The sequence below is a fragment of the Ahaetulla prasina genome, chromosome 1, assembly GCF_028640845.1.
Source record: "Ahaetulla prasina isolate Xishuangbanna chromosome 1, ASM2864084v1, whole genome shotgun sequence".
NCBI classification, from domain to species: Eukaryota; Metazoa; Chordata; class Lepidosauria; order Squamata; family Colubridae; genus Ahaetulla; species Ahaetulla prasina.
This window is the reverse complement of record NC_080539.1, coordinates 217,308,503-217,328,858: the sequence shown is the minus strand read 5'-3', so window position 1 is coordinate 217,328,858 and position 20,356 is coordinate 217,308,503. Positions and strand designations below refer to the sequence as shown.

At 41.8% G+C, this 20,356-nt stretch overlaps 1 protein-coding gene across 4 annotated transcripts in view; it reads right to left on the bottom strand.

Annotated features, from left to right (window-relative positions):
* Window positions 1-20,356, bottom strand: part of TLK1 (tousled like kinase 1) — an 89,137-nt gene that overhangs the window by 49,201 nt on the left and 19,580 nt on the right. For 2 of the 4 annotated variants that reach the window (XM_058190796.1, XM_058190805.1), the window contains one exon: window positions 17,119-17,202. The exons of the other annotated variants lie outside the window; for them this stretch is intronic. The gene's annotated coding sequence lies outside the window, so the exon portion shown is untranslated. The remainder of the gene's footprint in view (window positions 1-17,118; window positions 17,203-20,356) is intronic. 4 annotated transcript variants of the gene reach the window in all.

Below are 20,356 nucleotides of genomic sequence, written 5' to 3'. Positions count from 1 at the left end.
CTTCAATCAGATACTGTTGTATTCTGATGAAAAATTAATTAAGAAAATATATAATTTTTTATTAAATTTGAAAATGGAGGATAGACAATATCTTCTTTCTCCTGAGCTGCCATAGCAGTGCTTGAATTCAAGCATAGCATACCTAACCCACAAACTTCTGAGTGTTTTGTTTTCCTTTATGTCTGTTCAGGTACATGTTGTCATTGTAGTTACCATTACTTTTTCTCCATGGTTTCCTGTGCGTATTTTTGGTTCAAGCCTGAATAAAACACACACGTTTTAGACCTCATACAGACCAAATGCACTGCTTGGGTTTGACCATGGACTTCTCCATGGCGCTGGGTGGAAGGAATCCAGGAGTGAGTGTTGCTCTCTCTCTTCTGCCTGGAGACTGAGCGTGTCATCATTTTTGGGAACGCCTCCATTGCCTGGCTAGTCCCCAGTTCGGCTCAAGTCTTCAGCCAGATACAGACCTCTTTTTTTAGATTGATCAGAGTTCTTCACAAACTCCTGGATTCCTTCCTAAGCATGAGACTTTCCCAACCTGTCTTTCCTTGCACGCTTCAGTCGTCTGACAGGTTCACTGGTCAGACGCATTCCCGGCTGTCAAGCCGAGGTTCCTGCCAACCTCCTGAAGAGCGGAGGTGGGTTTGCCTTGTGTTGTGTTGTGCCACAGCCTGCTGAGCTGGCAGCCAGTCAGGCAGTGAAGAGGCTGGGAAGGACAATGGGTCCTGAAGTCAGGGGAAGGGCCAGATGAGGGCTCTGCGTCGGAGGCAGAGATGGGGCCATGGCCATCTGGGAGCAATGCGCAGACTTTGGAGCCTCCAGAAGCAGACAGCAAGAGGCAGAGGAACAGGAGGAGCCTGTTCCTAGTGCACACATGCAAAGAGCTACCAGAAGGCAAGAGCAGATAAAGCAAAAAGGACGACTCGGGAGTAAGGCCAGGAGATGATTGGCTCCTCCCATAAGGCTTAAAAGAGAAGCAACAGCTCTTGGATTCTTTGTAGGAAAGCAATGTTGCTACAATTGTTTCTTGTTGGGAGTCTCCCGCTTCTGAACTTCATGGGATTCTTGCCAAGAAAAGCCTTTGGCAGGGTGCCAAAGAAGACAAAGATTTGTGATAAGGCCAAAGAACTTTTTCTGAAGGACTTTGTTTTGGAATTAATTTGGACTAAGCTGAGAATGAAGTAATTCTCAGTTGTTCTAATAAAATATATTTGTTTAGGACTGATTGTGTCTGGTAATAACTACTTGGACCTAGGTCACAACATCTTGTTCAGACCTTGGCTTGCCTGCAGGAGCACGGAGGGGACTCAGTCCCTGCCCAACTTTGCCTGGGCACACTCTTTGTGGCTTGCATGTTAGCGCCGGAGGAGAAAGAAGCAACCTAAGTTAACCTAAGCAGTCTGCCTTCCTTCCTTTCAGATTTCGGTCCCTGCCCAGATTCGTCTGGGCACACTGATTGCAGCCAGAAAGCTTAGTGCTCTTGTTGCTGAGCCACGGCAGCTGTCACCTGGTCCAGGTATGCCTGCCTTTGCCACGTGCCTGCCTGTCATTACCTCAAGGCAACATGGCAACTCTGGAGCCTTCCCACAGCAAGGCTCAGCAGGACAGAGAGGTTAGGGAGCTTCCTCTGCTTCCTTCAGATCACAGCCAGGGCTCATCCAGCTGAGCCTCAGCTGGCAAGCAGATTAAAATCGCTGCCAGCACCAGAGCCCCTAAGGCGGCCAAAAAATACACCCAGAGGCGTCAAAAAGCCTCTGAAAGGGAATTAGCGAAGGCAAAAAAGGCGGCAAAGAAATGGGGTGAGCCAGCTCCTCCCTCAGTGGGACCTGTCATCCCCCTCCCTTTGGAAAGAGAACCGTTGGGGAATTTTGAAAAGACAAGCCTCTCCCAGCCTCTTTCTTATCGAGCCTTGTCACCAGAGGACGCTGGTGAGCTGAATTTCTCTATTGATAGGGAAGGTTCAGTTAATAATGAATTTTTTTCTACTGCAGCCTCAATTCAGCCGTGCACAGCCATTTTTCTATATCAGGCTCAGGGCCACCTTTACACCAACTGCAGCTGGCCTCTGCCAAGATGAGGATATTGAGTTAGGAATTTCTGACCACTTGCAATTGCTTATTTCCCAGGCAATTACACAGGGGATAGCTGTGGGGGTCCAGCAAAGGGGTTTATCGCCTCAGAAAATTTCTCATCCTTTGCCCCAGCATTTGCCACCTTTGGCTCAAGGTCCCTGGTCAGAACCCCGGGGGCTTCCTTCCCAGGCACCTTCCATTCAGAATGGGGATTCCTCAGGGGAGGAAGAGGATATTATGGCTTTGCCAGCTGATAAGGGGATGGCTCCAGATCCATCACCCTTCACTGGCCTCTTTCAGACTGAATTATTTCGGTCTTTGCTCCACAAGGCCAAAGACCATCACTAAATTGGGGTCTGAACCTGTCCCTGAGACAGCTCCCAAGGCACAGGACTCTGGTTGCATGTTCTTTTTGGAGCCAATCGTGGAGAGGAAGTGGTTTCATCACCCAAGCTCTTCTTGGACATTGCCCAGAGGCAGTGGGCCCAGCCTGAATCTGGGCCTCCTCCTACAGGCACGGAGAGGAAACTATATAATGTGGCTGTAGACTTTTCACAGGTTCTGCCAGAGATAGATGGCCCAGTGACAGCCTTACACTCATTCCCTCTGATGCCATAGACTGCCTTAAGCTGGAGGATAAAAAGGCGGAATTGAGCCTCTGCAAGGCATATCAAGGTGGTGGCCTGGGTGGTGAAGGCCGCCACCTCCGTTTCATTTTTTAACCGTGCCTCCCTGTTTGGCTCCACCAAATGCAGGCGAGGGTGGCCTCAGATGATGTCCGATTTCACCAAGACATCAATGTTGATGGGAGGGGGCGTGGCCGTCGCTGCGGGGCAGCAATTCCCCAGGTCTCCGGAGGAAACACCGATATCCCAGCCATTTGGGGGTCCTTTATGGACCATAGCTGTCTTGTAGAGACAGCAAAGAAGGGAGGCAAGGATCGGCGCGAACAGGGAATTGGCAAATTCCCTGGAACGCTGACATCAGCCTTCGACTCGACGGCACGGGAAGGCAGCCATTACAGCTGTCACAAGCTGGAGCGGCCACACAAAAAGATCTGAGCAGGAGTGGTGATTGAATGGAGTATTGTTACCGGATGAGTGATTTGCCAACTCATAGGTAAGAAGAAAACTTATTAAAGCTTAAAAGAAGTTTTCAATTTGAAATTAGCGGCTAATTGGCATGTGGAAATACAAATAGAAGAAAGCAAAAGGCAAAACTGAACTTTGTAATTAAAGCCCCAAAAAGGAACTTTCCATCTGAATTTAAAACTGGCTTTGGAAGAAACCAAAAATACTAAAAGTAAAGGAAAACATCGGTTGCTAACAAAAGGATTGAGACAGGAAGTAATTAACTCTGTGGATTAACAATTGACATTTTGTTGCTAAAGCATTTGTGAATTGGAGAGAGACATCTGCTGGAGGAAAGAAAATCATTTAGATCAACGTGGGAAAGTCAGGAGGAGGCTTTGTTTATACAGCTGCCATGAGATTGTAAAAAAAAGGAGTGGAATCAACGAAGACTTTAATTGGAACAGCTTAAAAGTACATTTGAATTGGACATTTTCAGAAACAAAGAAGAAAAGAGATACTATATGGACTTGAATTTGGATTAAATCAAAGTAACAAATTTGAATTTGGACTATATATAAGTTAAGATAAACAAATCTAAAAAGTTTTTCTCCTTATATCGAAAATATGGAGAATTGGGAGGAATTATGAGAGATGCTTCAGATGGTGCGAGAGTCTATTAATGGAAATAAACAAGCAGAACTGTGGCTTAAAAATAAAAAAAGAAATGATGACGAAATTATGAGATATAATGCTGAAAAAGAAATGAGTGAGGATAATATAGATGATCATAGTGGGATTGATAGTGAAAAAATAAAAATGGAGAGAGTTAAAGAAATTTTAAAAAAGAGGGGGAAAAAGAAAAGATTGAGGGGAAAAATTAAAAGAGTAAAAAAAATAGATGATTACACTGGGAGTTGCAGTGACAGAATAAAGAGAAGAAGAGGAAATAAGAGAAAAATTGAGGGGGAATATTAAAAGAGTAAAAGTGAGAGAAAGGTAGAAAAGAGGATGCAAGAAAGGGAGAAAGAAGATGAAAAATGGGAGAAAGGGAGAAAAGTATTAAGAGATGAGATCTGGGAGAGACTGAAAGAAAATGGTTAAAAGTAGGAGAAAAATGAATAGAAGAAAAGAAACTAAAATAGTGGTAGATATGTTTGTTTGTTTTTTCTGTTTGTGTCTGAGAATGCATGGAATGAGAGAGAATTGATGTTGATGGTAAGGAAATAAATTTTAAATATATAAAAGAATGGAAAACCCAGCAGATGAAATATGAAAGATAGCATGGTTTATAAATGAAAATGATTGAAATTAAGATGTAAAAAGGAATAAAATTGAGATGTTAGTAAATGATGTATACTATTGGAAGAAAATAAGTATTGAACTGTGAACAAAAATGTTAAGAAAATAAGAGGTGGAAAGTTGCATTAATTGATTGTATGATATAAATGGAATAAGATGAAGACAATGTTAATGTTTAAAATATAGGAGGGGAGGTTTGAGAAATATGTATAATAAATGAGAAAATCGGGGTTGTCTGGACACTAGAAATATTGAAAATAAATACAGCAAGGGAGAGAGATAAGAAGAGGGACAGAGATGGAAAGGGAGAAAGAGGGAGAGAGAAGGAAGAAAGGGAAGAGGAGAGGAGGTAAGGTAGGGGAAATAAGAGTAGGAGAGAAGGTTAGATAGGGAGGAAGTAGGGGGGAGGAGGAGAAAGGAAAGGGAAGTAGAGAAGGAGTAGGAGAGGAGAGAAGAAAGAAGGTACGAAGAAAGGAGGGAGAGAAAGGAAGGAAAGGAGAAGAAAGGACTGCTGTGAAAAGGAAATGGAAGAAAGACAACCCTGAATGTTTGAATATATTAGGATAAAAATTGAAATAGTTAAAAAAAAGAATGAAAGGGAATGAATAGGAATAAAAATGGAGAAATTAGAACTTGAGGGCGAAAGAAGATGTGATTTAATAAAATGAGAAAGGAAATATTAGGAAATAAATAAAAAACTATGAAAAAAAGAATATTTTGGCAAAAACTGTAACTAAGTAAAATATATTTGAATATATTGAATTGTATAAGATATGATACAGCCAATACTCTGTTCGTGAATTGTGTATGTGGGGGGGGGGGACTAAAAAATAAATAAAAACTTGTACAAAAAAAAAGTTGATGGCAGCTGTTGAATTTTCAGCTGATGCTACCTTGAATGCGGCAAAGTTTGCATCTTGCTCCATCGCCTCTACTGTGACAGCTCGTCGCTTGCCATTGGCAAGCCAACAATAAGAATAAATGGAAGCTGGCATCTGCTCTCTTTACAGGTAGCAAGCTGTTCGGTGCGACATTAGAGTCAATCCTAGTGGACACCAGGAACAGAGGCAACACCATGCCTACTATGTTCACGCAGGAGGAGCGAAGACCAACTCTCTATTTTTGGAGGCAGCCCTTTTGGGGGCCTGATGCTGGGCCTGAGTACCAGCAGCCCCAGAGATCATTTTCTAGTCAACAGGAGAGACCATCTGACAGAACAGGCTTTCAAAACCGTCAACCATTTCCAGGCAAGCGACCCGCAGGGCAGGTCACCCCTTCAGGCAATCCAAGTGACTGCATAGCCGATCCACCCATCCGCGGCCAGCTCAGCCTCTATGGGAGGCTACAACGTTGGACAATTGGGTCCTCAGCACAGTGAGGTTGGGCTTAGACCTGGAGTTCCTCTCCACACACACACCCAGAGTTCTTCATCCACTGTCCTCTGTCACAAGACGCAGTAAAGAGAGGCCTGATGGGAACAACCATCCAGCATCTGCTAGTGATCTAGGCCATACAGCCACTCCCTCCGGCCCAGCAGGGGCAGGGATTTTATTCAATCCTGTTCCTCGTCCCAAAGAACTCGGAAGAGTCAAGAGCAATTCTAGATCTAAAACGGCTCAACAGATACCTCACCTACAAGATTCAAAATGCAGTCATTACAGCTAATACTGGAGAGCACCCATGTGGGCAACTTCCTTACCTCTGTCAAATAGTCTTGACCGAGGCGTACTTACATGTACCTATTCTGCCCCCTCATCGGCAGTACCTCCAATTCTCTTACAAAGACACTACCAATACAAGAATTTGCCCTTTGGCCTGTCATCAGCACCTCGGGCATTCATGAAGATGATGGCAGCACTAGCAGCCCACCTAAGGACTTTACCAATCAGGGTCCAGTGTTACCTGGATGATATTTTGATCCAGTCCTCTTCCGAGCTTCAAGCAGAGCAGGACTTGAAGACAACAATCCAGATACTACAGGACCATGGCTTTTCAATCAGCACCAAGAAAAGCCACCTTTCTCCGACCACCAGATTGCTCCATCTGGGGGTGATCATAGACACTTCCCAGTGCATGGTCTCCCTCTCACCGGAGTGTCAAGAGAGCTTGCGGACCTTAGCCAGACACATTTGGACAGAAGGTATCGTATCTCTAGCTCTCCTGTCGCAATTACTGGGGAAGATGGTATCCTGTATTGCCATTGTACCTGGGGCACATCTTCATGCCAGGACCCTGCAATTGTTCCTCCTGCCTAGCCAGGGGTCAGGCAGGAGCAATTCATCCCTCAGGGTCTGGGTCCCACATAAGGTGCTTCTCTCCTTCCATTAGTGGTTGTCCCAGGCCCTCGACAGGGGTTGTCTGTTCAAAGAGCCCGGCTGTCTTACCATCACGACGGATGCCAGCCTCTTCGGTTGGGGGGCCTATCTCCAGTCATTGATGACTCAAGGCAGATGGACTCAAATGGACCTGAGCCACAATATCAATTGGCTGGAGCTCAGGGTAGTGAACCTGGCTCTCAGGCGATTCCAGACTACTGTAACCAGACAATATGTATTGATTTTGATGGACAATGTAACCACCAAGGCCCACATCAACCGCCAAGGTGGGACACATTCCAGGTCCCTCATGGAAGAGGCCATGCATCTAGGCCTCTGGGCGGAGAGTCATCTTCTGCCCATTTGGGCAGAACATATCTCGGGGGTGCAGAATGTGCAGGCAGATTGCCTAAGCAGAGTGACAATAGATCAGTCAGAATGGCATTTGCACCCCTCACTGTTTCAGGAACTGGTAGATTGCTTCGGCATCCCAGTCTTAGACTTATTTGCGACCCCTTGCAAAAAAATGACTGCCAAGGTCCTTCAGCAGGTTTGCATCGCCAGGGGTGGAGGGGGTCGATACCCTTCGCACCCCGTGGCCTTGGGTGCTTTTGTACGCCTTTCCTCCCCTTCTGTTGCTACCAGCAGTGATCAAAGTCTTGGCGGAAATTTTGCTATTAGCTCCTCACTGGCCCAGGAGACCACAGTTTGCGGACCTGGTCAGCCTGTTGGTGACCAGGCCCTGGAGCATACAGGGATACGATCTCCCTCAACCAAGGAGCCCTGATCCATCCGGATCAACAGTGGCTCCAGCTAACTGTCTGGTGATTGAGTGGAGGGTCCTGAGGCAAGACAACTTCTCCTCCAGGGTCATCCAGACCATTCAGGCCTCTTGGAAGCCATCCACTGACAGAGTATGCAATGTTGCCTGGAAGGACAACACTGATTCTTCTTTGGATCAGAGTATGCAATGTTGCCTGCTCCAGGACAAACACTGATCCTTCTTTGGGATCGGTGGTTCAAGCCTTGGACTTTCTCCAGGAAGGCTTGGACAAGGGTTTGACTCCTAATGCTATCAGAAGATAAGTGGCAGCACTGTCTTCAGTCTTGTCATGTGGGGGTCTGCAGCCTCTCACACAATATCCCACTGTGCGCAGATTTCTCAGGGGTGCCACTAGCTTGTGTCCCTGTGGTCCACAGGTATCCTACCTGGGACCTGACAAAGATGCTGAATGTCCTCATTGGGAGCCCCTTCGAGCCTCTGAGATCAGCTAGCCTGCAATTCCTCACATTTAAAGTGGCCTTCCGGTGGCAATCACATCAGCCAGATGCATTTCGGAACTGGCAGCCCTTTCAGTGAGGAAAGACTTATGTATCTTTCATATCGACAGAGTGGTCTTACAGTTGGACCCTTCCTTCATCCCAAAGGTGAATTCTTGGTTCCACAGGGCCCAGGAATTGTTTATGCCTAACTTCTGTCCAGGGCCAAAACACACCCTGGAAAAGAAATGGCACACCTTGGATGGAAGGAGGGCCCTCCCCATTTACATCAAAAGGACCTCCTCCTTGAGGAGGACGGAGTCTTTGTTTCTTTCCAGCCTTCGATGCTGGGACAGAAGGTCACTCCATTGATTGTGGGACAGTGGATTCGGGCATGCATTCTCAAGGCACACGAGCTTCAATCCCTGCCAGTGCCTCAGAATGTGATGGCCCATTCCACCCAGAGTGTGGCCACAATAGTGGCATGAGTGACACAGGCCTCCATAGAGATCGTCTGTCGTGTGGCTACTTGGTCTTCTCCATCCCCTTCATACGTCATTATAAGTTGGACACTTTCACTTTGGCGGAAGCAGCCTTTGGACAACGGGTTCTCCAGAGGATCCACACTGAAGGGGTGACTGGGAACCAGGTTGCTTCCTCCCCTTAGAGCGCACCAGCTTTGGTAAGTCCCACTCCTGGATTCCCTCCATCCAGCGCCATGGAGAAGAGACATTGGTCCTACCTGAACGTCCTTTCTCATGGCGATGGTGGGGGGAATCCAGCCCCACCCTGCAGCTGTCTGGTCCATAGGCCAGGGGGGACTTGTGCTTTCTCAGATATCGTGCCTCATCATTGCTGCGTCTTCGCCGAATTGGGGACTAGCCAGGCAAAGGAGGCATTCCCAAAAATGATGACAGCTCAGTCTCCAGGCAGAAAAGAGAGAGCAACACCCACTTTTGGATTCCCTCATCACCGTGAGAAAGAACATTCAGGTAGGACCAATGTCTCTTTTCATGTCTTTAATCATATCTAGATTGTACTTGCAATAGAGGCCACCATGGTAACTTAATACCTTAATAATTTCTCTCTTAATAAGATATTAATAACTTAATTAAGTCTTCAAGCTCTTGTTTAGATTTTAATTTCCTTCAGTGTCCAAAATGTCTTTATATGTCACAATTTTTTCAAACTTCACCAGACTTCAATATGTAAACACTTCCATCATTGAGAGCCATTCTGGGATTCTCAAATAGATCTTAGCTTTTATTTTTCCCTATACAGATAATAGTGAGTTTCTTATGTAGTGATTTTGAAAGTATCTGTGAATTTTATTCTTCTTATACCATAAGAAGGTGTGCCATCCCAGTAGAAGATATTGTCAAGGCTGGGGTGAGGAACAGGTGAGACAATCAATTATGCTGTAGTGGAATTCAAGCATGGACGCTAAGCTAAGGTCATGCAAAAGATACAAAGGCCATATAAACACAGCAAGGAGAAAGGGGTGATGTGCATCAGTCTTGTGCTAATCGCCCTGTTAAGACTCTTCTGAATTTTGACTCAGCTGAAATCTGGACCCACCAAATGCCTTGGCTTTCAGTTTCCTGAATTGTGACCCAGTTGGAATAGCTGTCTTCACAGTGTTTGTTCTGTGCACAAATACACATATTTTTCATGGACAAAATTATTTTACTGAACTTTTAGTTCAATAATTCTTAATTTAGCAAAAGTTCATTCTGCAGCACTTTTGTGCAATTACAAAAGAAAGTTCTAGTAGTTACTGCTTACCTATATCCTCAACAATCTCTCATCCTTGTGGATAAACTGTCTCCAAAACCTATGGAGTAGTATGACGATCCATCAGAACTGCCTGCCAGATCAGCTATATCCAAATCAAAAGGTGACAAGGTGTTTTATCATTATGTTTTATATCCACAGGACCTTAAAGAGGAAACTGTCTCTCTGAAAGAGCAACTTATTTATAGCATTTTTTTATCCTGCTCTTTAGGCAGAAGTACTCTCAGAGAAGCTTATATAAAAATCAATGAAAAAAACTAATTCCTACCAACAGGGATATTATTTTAAGAAACATGACACAAAAAAGAAGAGATGAGGGAGAAAGAGAAAATAACAAATCCAGGTTACAAAGGGAAATGTTAGTTCTTAAATAATACCAGCTGCTTATAGTTCAGGGAGAGGCCAAGCCTGAGGGAGGTGCTATATCTGCAAGACTGAAGAAATCTTTTCCTTCCCAAGTGATTTCTCTCCCTCTGAAACTAAAGCTGTTACAGCTGCTATGTACTGTAACAAGTGGATGTTGTTTCGATTTTGACAATAAACCACTAATATTCACAAGGCATGGTGGTTTTCCTGTCAGGATTTGCAACATTAACAGTTTTAATGTACAAAATGTAGCTTACGAGTACAACACTCTTTCTTGGATTCATCCTCCTGATAGTTTGTTTTACTTAGATAGCTGAAAACACAAATGATCTGTAAACTCTAGGAACAAAAGTGAAGGAGTACAGCGAAATGGGACTAAGATTAAATATTTAAAAAGATGGAACTCATGACAACGAATATGCCAATCAGCTTTAGAACTGAGAAGGAACTGAAGTGGGAGATAGTTTCTGCCTTTTACAATAAACTATCAACAATACAAGAATCAACAGTCAAGAAACATGCCACAAATTAGCACTTGGTAGAGTAGCAAAGTTGGTCTTGAAAAATATATTCAGATACCACAAATAATATATTCAGATACCATACCTACAAAAATCAGATTCATGCAGAGAATGGTTTTCCCTATGACATTCTATGAAAGCGAAAGATGGACTGTCTCCACCAATATGGAGAAAGAATATTAAAACTTTTAAATGTATATAAAAATGTATGGAGGAAGCAGATCTGGAGCTTTTCCAGTCAAGATTACATATGTCCAAGCTTCAACCTATTTTCATTGTAACATATTCTAAATGCATGTTATTGATCTATACATATTAACATTTTCTGAAATCTGATTCATAACTAGATAATGTAGATAGAAATAGAATTTGAAAGTTTACTGTATTATTTTGGAACGTTTCCTAGCCATCGAGACTGAATCATATGTTTGTACAGTTGTAGAATATTGTCCCAGAACAGCTTGAGCATAAATCCTTGGTTTCTGCTTTCATATCATTTGCAATATGAAATATTCCAATGTTCATTATTCAGAAAAAATACTTTTTTCATAAGAACAGCTAAATAAGCCTTAAAGTGCTCCATCTCAAAGTACAGCTGAGATGATAATGTTCTAAAGCTACTGCTGTTGAGACTGAAGAAAAGGAAGCTACTAATATTTTCACTAAGAAAAAGGATATTTTCCATGTCCCACAAAGCTAAACATTGACCTAGGTTCAATCCATGACCTTTGCCATTATTTTTGTGTGTAAGATTTGGTTCCTTGCACTCTCTTCACAGCTGGTTATGTCAGGAATGAGAGTAGTGAAACAATTATTGTATAGACTGTAAATAATTACTGCTGCATTAACTTACAAGGAAAGAAATGTAATTCCATTTTTGGAATACCAAATAGTGTATTGTATTTTTTCCTGAAACAAAGTTTAGTGCTTCAAATGTCAAACAGTATTTAAAAGTGAGTTCTCCTGTGCTCAACAGGCTAAGGAAGGATTAAATATTAAAAAGAATCAGTGTAGACATTTTAAATTTTGAGTTGTAGAAGCAAATTTATATTTGCCCTCCCTCCAAACAGGATACATATTTAAAATGTTACATACTTTATTAGCATCCAGTTTTCAAATACCCTTTTTTCCCTATTTTTATATATAATGCCGTGTTTTAACAGCCTTCCTATTGTTTTCATGATTTTGAGTAGAAATTGATTTATTGTTTATTTCCCTTTCCCTTGCGACAAGCAAAAATAAAAAAATTGAAACTGCGGTGGAATGTAATCTGGATTCCCAGGAGGGAGGGGCTGCATTCCAGAGGACCAAGAGAGAGCAAAGCTTAGTGTGGTTGGGAGAAAGAGAGTTAAGACAGTTCTTCTCTAGAAGTCTCAGAGTGAATCTTTAATGATGTAGTAGTTGCATTTATTTGGCAAGGTTTCTGTCTATAGGTGAGGAATAATAAAGGAAGCTGCTTAGAAATAACTGCATGTCTATCTTGTTTTTTGGAGCCTGAGCAAACCACAAATAGTAACCAATATCAGTCTTTTATGACGACATGTATCGCCATATTCCTAGGCACAATTAACAGCTTACCTCATATTCTGAACCAAGAAAAGCTTCTAGATAATGTTTTAAGGAGACTCTTATACAGACTGAGTATCCTAACCATGATAAAAACCATATTCGTAAAGAAATTAGTAGTAATAAGAGATAAGGAGGAAACCAAGAAAAAAGCATGTAAGAAAATTAAGATAGAATAAATAGTAACATTGTGAGCTTTTCTTTCCAAATATAAAAGAAAGCATGGCAAAGGTTACATCCTGACTCCTAACAGCTAGAGTAGCATTTGTTAAGAGATGGTCAGTCATCTAACACTGAGACTTGTTTATCATTAATATATCCCTTTTCATCATAGATAGGGCAATAGGATAATGCCCTCCACATAGTGATACACCGGGCAGAGGCAATTCCAGTGAATGTTTACAAAATCTCCCTTCAAAGTATACGGTGGCAGATGGACTGACAGTAAACAAAGGTAAAATCCTCCTTCAAAGAAATGCTGGATATGGTGACCCAATAGTAGGAGAGGCTTCTATTTTTCTTATAATGGTATCAAGATGAAAACTTTGAAATTGTACCATCATCTCTATAGGTATCCCATTCAAAAAAGTTTATCTCCGGTGTACAGCTTTAAAACTAAGCTCTCCTAAAGGGGGGCAGGGAGCCTTTGAAGTCTAAATCAGTACCAGGGCACAGACTAAACAGTTTACTGATATCCAACTAGGATTCCATCCAGAGCATAAGATGCACCTCTTTCTGAAAACTACAAATATATCCCTTATTGAAAATTGGTCTTTGTTCAATTAGCTTGCAGTAAGAATTACCCTTGATTTAGATGAGGGTCCAGAAGTTCTCAGATGTACATTTTCCTTCATATTATTACTGGGTGTTTTTTTTCTTGAACATTGTTTTCTCACTTTGTACAAACTACTATATTTTAGTTTGTTATGGGATTATTAATATTCATGAACAGCTGTGAAGGAAATCAAAGGGAAACAGCTGATAGTTAAAGGGGAAAATGGCTAAATAAATAGCTTTCCTGGACAGGGTTTACACTGCCAAAGAAGAAACTGGTACAAACCTTAGAAACCAAAATAGTTATAAAAAGTCCTAAACAGCTTGAGGTCAGGATACCTGAAAAAAAACCTTTCCCCATATAAATCTGCAATACAACCCCCTTAAAAATAAATAATACGTTGACTGTTCTACAATCTAAACATATTCCAAAATAATTTTATTTACCTTGGCATCTACCTGAAATCCTTGCATGATGCAATTGAACTAATTATCACTACTGTTGTGTCTGCTTTTTAATATTTTAATATTATTTTATTTATATTTATGTACTGCCTGACCAGTAATGTAAAATTTACATTAAAATATATTAGACAACCCATGCCCCATTGAATTGTTTCAGAGATATTTCCTTACCTAAATGATCAAAGACAGGCAAAAAAGCAGTGGGAGTAACTTCCAACTTCCTGTCAGCTTCCACATTGAATTTCATTTGCATGGAGCAATAGAAATCTTCCTTCCTTCCTTCCTTCCTTCCTTCTTTCCTTCCTTCCTTCCCTCCCTCCCTCATTTACTTTGCTTGTGAAAAGCTTGCAAGGAAAAGAAATCAGTGGGGAAGCCAGCAGGAAGAGCAAGTTCAAAGCCAGCAGGCAGGTAAATGACTACTACTGGGTGGGGGAGCAGCGAGATGGTATACATCAGGAAGGATACATATGGCTTTGTGAGAGATGTCACACAAGTCAGGTAGGATGTATTGGGGTGCATAAAAGGTGCCTTGCAGGTTGGGGACAGATGGGCTACAAATGTCAGGAAAGTTGCCTAAGGAGGGATACTTGAGAGTGTGTAAGAGATTTTGTAAGAGTCAAGGACGATGCACAGGAAAGCAATATGCATCAGGGAGGGGACACAGCGGGCAGGCAGCATGGATCCAGAAAGAGCATACAAGGGTGTGTGAGAGGTGACATACAGATCAGAAAGGGTATGTGTGCAGGGGTGCACTAGAGATGCCACACAGGTCAGGGAGAATACACAGGAGTAATGTAGGTCAGGAAAGGTACATGTGAGTGTTCAAGAGTATCATACAGATCAAGGAAGGGATTGAGAGGTTGTGTGGGCTAGGAAGATAAATGATGTTCCCTCCCTCTTCCTCTTTCCCTTCCCAGAAGACAGGTAAGCAACTAGAATTGGGCAGGGGACGAAAAAAGGAATTGTGTGAGTGGTTGGGAAACATCACAGAAAATTAAAATTGACCATCCTGATAGTTTTAGATAGTACTACATAGATACAGTAATGTCCATGTATTGTTACTATTGTTCATCTACCCAAATCTCAAAAATGTTTTTCCAAGTTTCAGTTCAAAGCAAGCTTCAAAGTATTCATCATATGAAAACCTAATTGTAGTGTAATTTAGTTTTAATAAATATTATCTAAATCAGAAAATTATCTACCAAGTTTAATTACTTCAATAGAACATTAACTATAAACACTGTTCTTTCTAAAAATCAAGCAAAAATTGATTCTTCAAAATTTTGGTTTGTGTTTTATTATCTAGTTTCTTAAAAAAGGATTTAAATATTTTGATAGCAATGAACTGCATGCCATTCAGATCAAATAAGACCATAAGACCAATTGTCCCCAAAATAGAACACATTCTCTCATATACAAGAAGTATTCAGGGTTAAAATTTTATTTAGTTCTGACTCCAGGTTCTCTTCACTTAACTCCCAAATTTATTCTATAATGGAAAGGTATCTTAGATAGAACACACAGCAGATTAATTATGGAGTAATTGCAATTTCTTTAGTATGCCAGACGGTTTATACTGACTGGACAACAATTCCAGAAGGCACAGAGATGCTGTTTTTTCCAGTTATAAATTCTATGATAAGTACCTCTTTCACCCACAGACATCTCTACTGGGACAGATAATTTTACCAAGCAAACATTTGCATGATGAATATGCTGTTGTCTATAACCATAACAAGAGGCTTGCGATTCTATTACTTTTTTTGTGACAAAGAAAATAACTAATTTGGATTTGCTGTTTTCTTAGAGCTATACAGATAACTTGGTAAAACCAAATAACTACATGTTTCTCCCAAGTTGTAAAAAATTTATCTGGAATTCTGGGCAAGCCAGTACAAGCTTGACTGTAGGTTTACACTAACCTGCAAAAGCACTTATTACTTCCCAACTTTGGAAAGCATGGAGCTTGAGTGATATATTTCACATACTATGTCTCATAGGAGAAGCCGCTGATTAATATTTATGTTCTTTGATCTTTGAAAGACATATTTCCAAAGGAAATAATTGTAACACAGGGTAGCAATGGTTAGGAATGTTACGTATCTCAAAGATAACTGCTAATTGTGTTATAACTTTTCTTGGCTGTGTGTTAGGCAAAGAGCAGCAATCTACTATTGGCTTCTTCCCGATTTAACCCTTCGGTGACACCTTCAATACTGCAGTAATTATCATAGATAACGAATGAGATTTCTCTCTACAGTTTCTTTCTGTATTTTTTTTTTAATTTTTCTTTTCCAAACGGATTTATTTGATTAGCATATCCCACATTAAAAAAAAAAATCAGTGAATACCTTATGAGCTCTTACATATTCTTGTATTATACAGCATCAAGGCAGCTACTATACAGTATTCCTCGACTTACAGCATGTTCATTTAGTGACCGTTCAGAGTTACGATGACACTGAAAAAAGGGACTTGTGACCGTTTTTCACACTTAAACCATTGCAACAACCCCATGGTCAGGTGATCAGACACCTAGCAACTGACTAATATTTGTGACAGCTGCAGTGTCTCAGGGTCACATGACCTTTTGCAACCTTCCGACAAGCAAAACTAATGGACTAGCCAGATTCACTTAATAACTGTCTCACTTAGCAACAGAAATTTTGGGCTCAATTGTGGTCATAACATACTACCTTTATGTTCTAAATTCAATACTGATAAACAATTATCTTGCTTTGGCTGTTTTATAACCCAAGATATGATGGTAAACACAAAATATGATGGTAAGTTTTGATATGGTGATGACACCTCAAATAAAAAACCTGTTCAAATACAGATCTATTGTCTCTTAATGTAATTTCCTTTCTCTCAATTAGAATTCCTAGTGTTGAGACTAAACGTGATTTTGGCAAAGAATTCTGTCCTTCCATTTATCTTTGTGTTTTCTTGACAATCTTTCAATCTGAAAGTTACAATGAACTTTTACTGCCAATTTCTTTATATTTTAAACATGACTATCGAATAAGCCAAACTGATCAGTAGGGGAAAAAAAACTTCATTTTTTACTTCTCAACATTGAACAAGTTTTACTTTTTTCTGTTTAACGTGCATAAAATATATCAAATATTTCACACAGTAAAAACAAAAATGATTTTGTCCTTAATGCATAAGAAGGTTTTAATTTTAAAAATTGTCAGAAAATGTTCATAATGACTATTGTGAGAACTTGCAAATGAAGGTGTATATTAAATATTAAAGTATATTAAAGTATTCAAAGTATAAAGTATAAAATGAAGATTTGTAAATTTCATTCCTAAATTTTAATGCATAAAGAATATGCCAATTTTTGAAAATTATTCATTTATGTATTAAACCAAATTTTAAAATGAATTGTAATAATTAGGATTAATAATTTTATTATTGTCAATAAGTAATCGATAAATGCTTTTAATTTTTTAATGCAGCTAATATCAAACATCTAATTTTCATCTGGGCTCATGATTACTGATAAATTTTATTTACTGATTGTAACAGAACAAAATTGCATAAGTATATAGTTGAATTGCATTAATGAACATAAAATTATGTATGTGGGCATACTCACTGAAAAGGTCCTATTATCCAATGAAAAATGTACTTATTCCAAGTATTCGAGTACCCTAAGAAAATCATCCAATGGCCATTTCAACTGTTGGGCAAATTTGAAAAATATAGATTTAGAGATCAAAATCTATTCAATGTAAAAACAATTTTAAGAGTAAATTATATTTAAGTAGTAATCAATTCATGATAATTAGATCCAAGTTACCATAAGTGCTATATTTTGAATTATTTTGTTTTCCAGATAGGGGACTTGATACTCCAGGCATGGGTATCACTCGTCTTCTAGTTCTGCAGACTGAGTTCAAGAGACGGCCTCTGCTGACGCTCCCAGTTTCAACTCAGTCCTGAGCTCGTTCAGACTGCTAGTAATCTCTCTCTGTACTGGACTGGATATTGGAGGGTTTTTGAGATACCTTTGGCTGAAAATTTGTTGGCTAGTCAATGTGAAGAGCCTGTGGCTCGAGCCTGCTGCAAGTTGGTGGTGTTTATTCTTTAGGCATTCAGGAGCAGCAGTAACGGAGTCTGGTGAGTTGACTGGGGTGGCGGCTGCCATTTTGGGGCAGCCTACAGACTTTTGGAGGCAGCCAAACAGTGGGTGGAGCAGGAAGCTTGAGTCCGCTATAGCTGGCTTCTCAGAGGTGGGTTTCAAAAACTTTTAGTACCGGTTCTGTGGGTGTGGCTTGTTGGGCATGCCATGGCTTGTTGGGCGTGGCAGGTGAAGGATACTATAAAATCTCCATTCCCACCCCACTCCAGGGGAAAGTTACTGCAAAATCCCCATTTCCTCCTGAATAGCTGGGACTTGGGAAGCAGAGAATAGATGGGGGCGGGGCCAGTCAGAATTTTTACTACCGGTTCTCTGAACTACTCAAAATTTTCACTACCGGTTCTCCAGTACTGGTCAGAACCTGCTGAAACCCACCTCTGTGGCTTCTGTGCTTGTTGTTTTGCTGCGCAGCAGCTGTTTGAGGTAAATAAATGGAGGCTCCGGCTTGCTATTTTAGCCATTTTCAGGATCCACAGTCCTTGTGGCAGGAGCATAGCAGCATTAGTGCTAGCGGATTCTAGCAGCTGCGAAGTTGGGCGCAAAGCGCTTTTTAGCTTTTTTGGAGACGCCGGCTGTAGCAGCCATTTTGGATTGCATTTTTGCCAACTCACTAGATCTCCAAAGTGACTGGCTGATTAAGAGGGCTTGGTTTATTGCCCTAAATAAGGCCAAAATCAAGGCAGGCAGCGTAAAGGGCCTTTGGGCTGACACCGCTTTAGCCTGAAAAATAAAATAAATGGAGGAATCCTATGAAAAGGATGAAAGCCTAATGTAGGGCTTGGTTTGCGGCCCTTGGGCATAAAGAAGACCTCAGGAGGCAGCGTGAAGGGCCATTGGTCTGATCCCACTTTAAGCCTGCAAGGTGAAGAGGAGTAAAAGGTCTTTTTTTCTTATTTTAATGCCAAGGTATAGTTGGAGATTTGCTCCTGAGCTGAGGGGCACCTACATTTTTTGGAGCTGAAAGAGCAAGTGAGCTTTAAGAGCTCTATCGTTATCAGATCCTTCAGGCAGTTGCCTCGGTTCTGGGTGAGATTGGATGGCCTTTTTGCCTTTTTGGACAGGGTTTAGATAATACTACAGCTACAGCATGCTTTTCTTAACCTTTATTTATTCTCTCCACATCAAGGCGGAGAGCCAGTGTTCTGGGAGCGTTCTCAGGACAGTCAATCTGTTCCGTAGGCACAAGGATCTTTGTGCTGGAACTTCTGCATCAGCTGCAGCCTCAGACAGGTGAGATAAAAGCCTTCCGTGACCTTCTGTGCCAACGTAAATTGGCCTCTAAGTGCAGCCCTATCTAGAGTTGTAATGGTGTCTAACACTTCATTTGATTATCCTATGGAAATGGGTGAGGGATCTCACCACCACAGGGCGACTAGGGGGGCCTCAAAATGCCCGCATAGTAAATCTTAAATCTAAGACAGGTAGCAAGGAGGCAGCAACCAAAATTAAGGCCAAGGCAATAGCCTCCAAGAAATTTACTAAGGCCCAGGAGAGAGCCAAAAAACATCTACATACAGCCAGGGCAAAAGGCGGCTAAGAAACATAAACATCTCAGTACTCAGATGGAAACAGAGACTATAGTTACTTCCGCCCAACAGGTGGAGGAGGCTGCTCTTGATTTATAGATGTCGCCTGAACCAGGTCCTTCAACTGGGGTACGGCCTACGATGTCTCTATCATCATTACCCATGGAGAGACAATCATAGGGGCTAGAGTAGACCCTCCTCAGTGGCTTCCTTGCTGCCAATGGCAGCGGTAGATAGCCGAACAGAAGGGTGTGAGAGACTAATGCCATCTATGGTGGAAAAGTGGATCTCGGAGGCTGTGCAACGTAGCTTTGAGGCACAACAGACATCCAGCTAGCAGAGCGGAGGCTCTGCTTTCAGGCAGGATTCCTCAGTTTCAGGACCCATGAGTGCAGGTGTCCCCGCAAAGTTCTGGTTCCTCAGCATCAGCTTCAAGGACAGATAACTTGCTGTCCCTTGAGGAAGGACAGTTAGACCAGGAGTTATCAGAGGAAGAAGGCCTGATGCCAGATCAACCTGTCTTTAAGGGGTTGTTTTGGCCTCACTTATTCAAGGTTCTGCTATTTAAGGCAAAGAGCTCAACTAAGTTGGGCACTACCACCACTACTGAAGGGGCTCTGGCAGAGCAGGATCCAGCTGAATTACTCTTTTCTGAGCCTTCCACAGAAACAGAGGATATTCTGGCACCCCAGTTGTTTTTGGATATGATTCAGAGACAGTGGGAATCCCCAGGTACATATCCAAACTTGTCATCATATGACAGGAGGTTTTACAACATGACTCCTGATCTCACTGAGCTCCTTGAGATACCGGGGGTTGATGAGCCGGTGACTGCCTTGGCATCACCTTCAGCAGCTCTGGCAAAGGCGGACGAAGTGTTAAAGCCAGATGAGCAGAAGTTCGAGTTCACACTCTGTAAAGCACATCAGGTGGTGGACTGGGGGGTTAAGGCAGACACGGCCGCATTCTTTTTTACCAGGGCATCTTTGCTTTGGCTCAAGCACATGCAGGACAGGGTGCTGGCCACGGAGGTTAGGACACATCAGGACTTTAATAAAATAGTGGCAGCTGCTGAATTCATGGCAGATGCCACATTGAATTCAGCAAAGTTTGGGGCAAGGGCCATTGCCTCAGCAGTTATGGCCAGGCGCTTATGTTGGCTCATG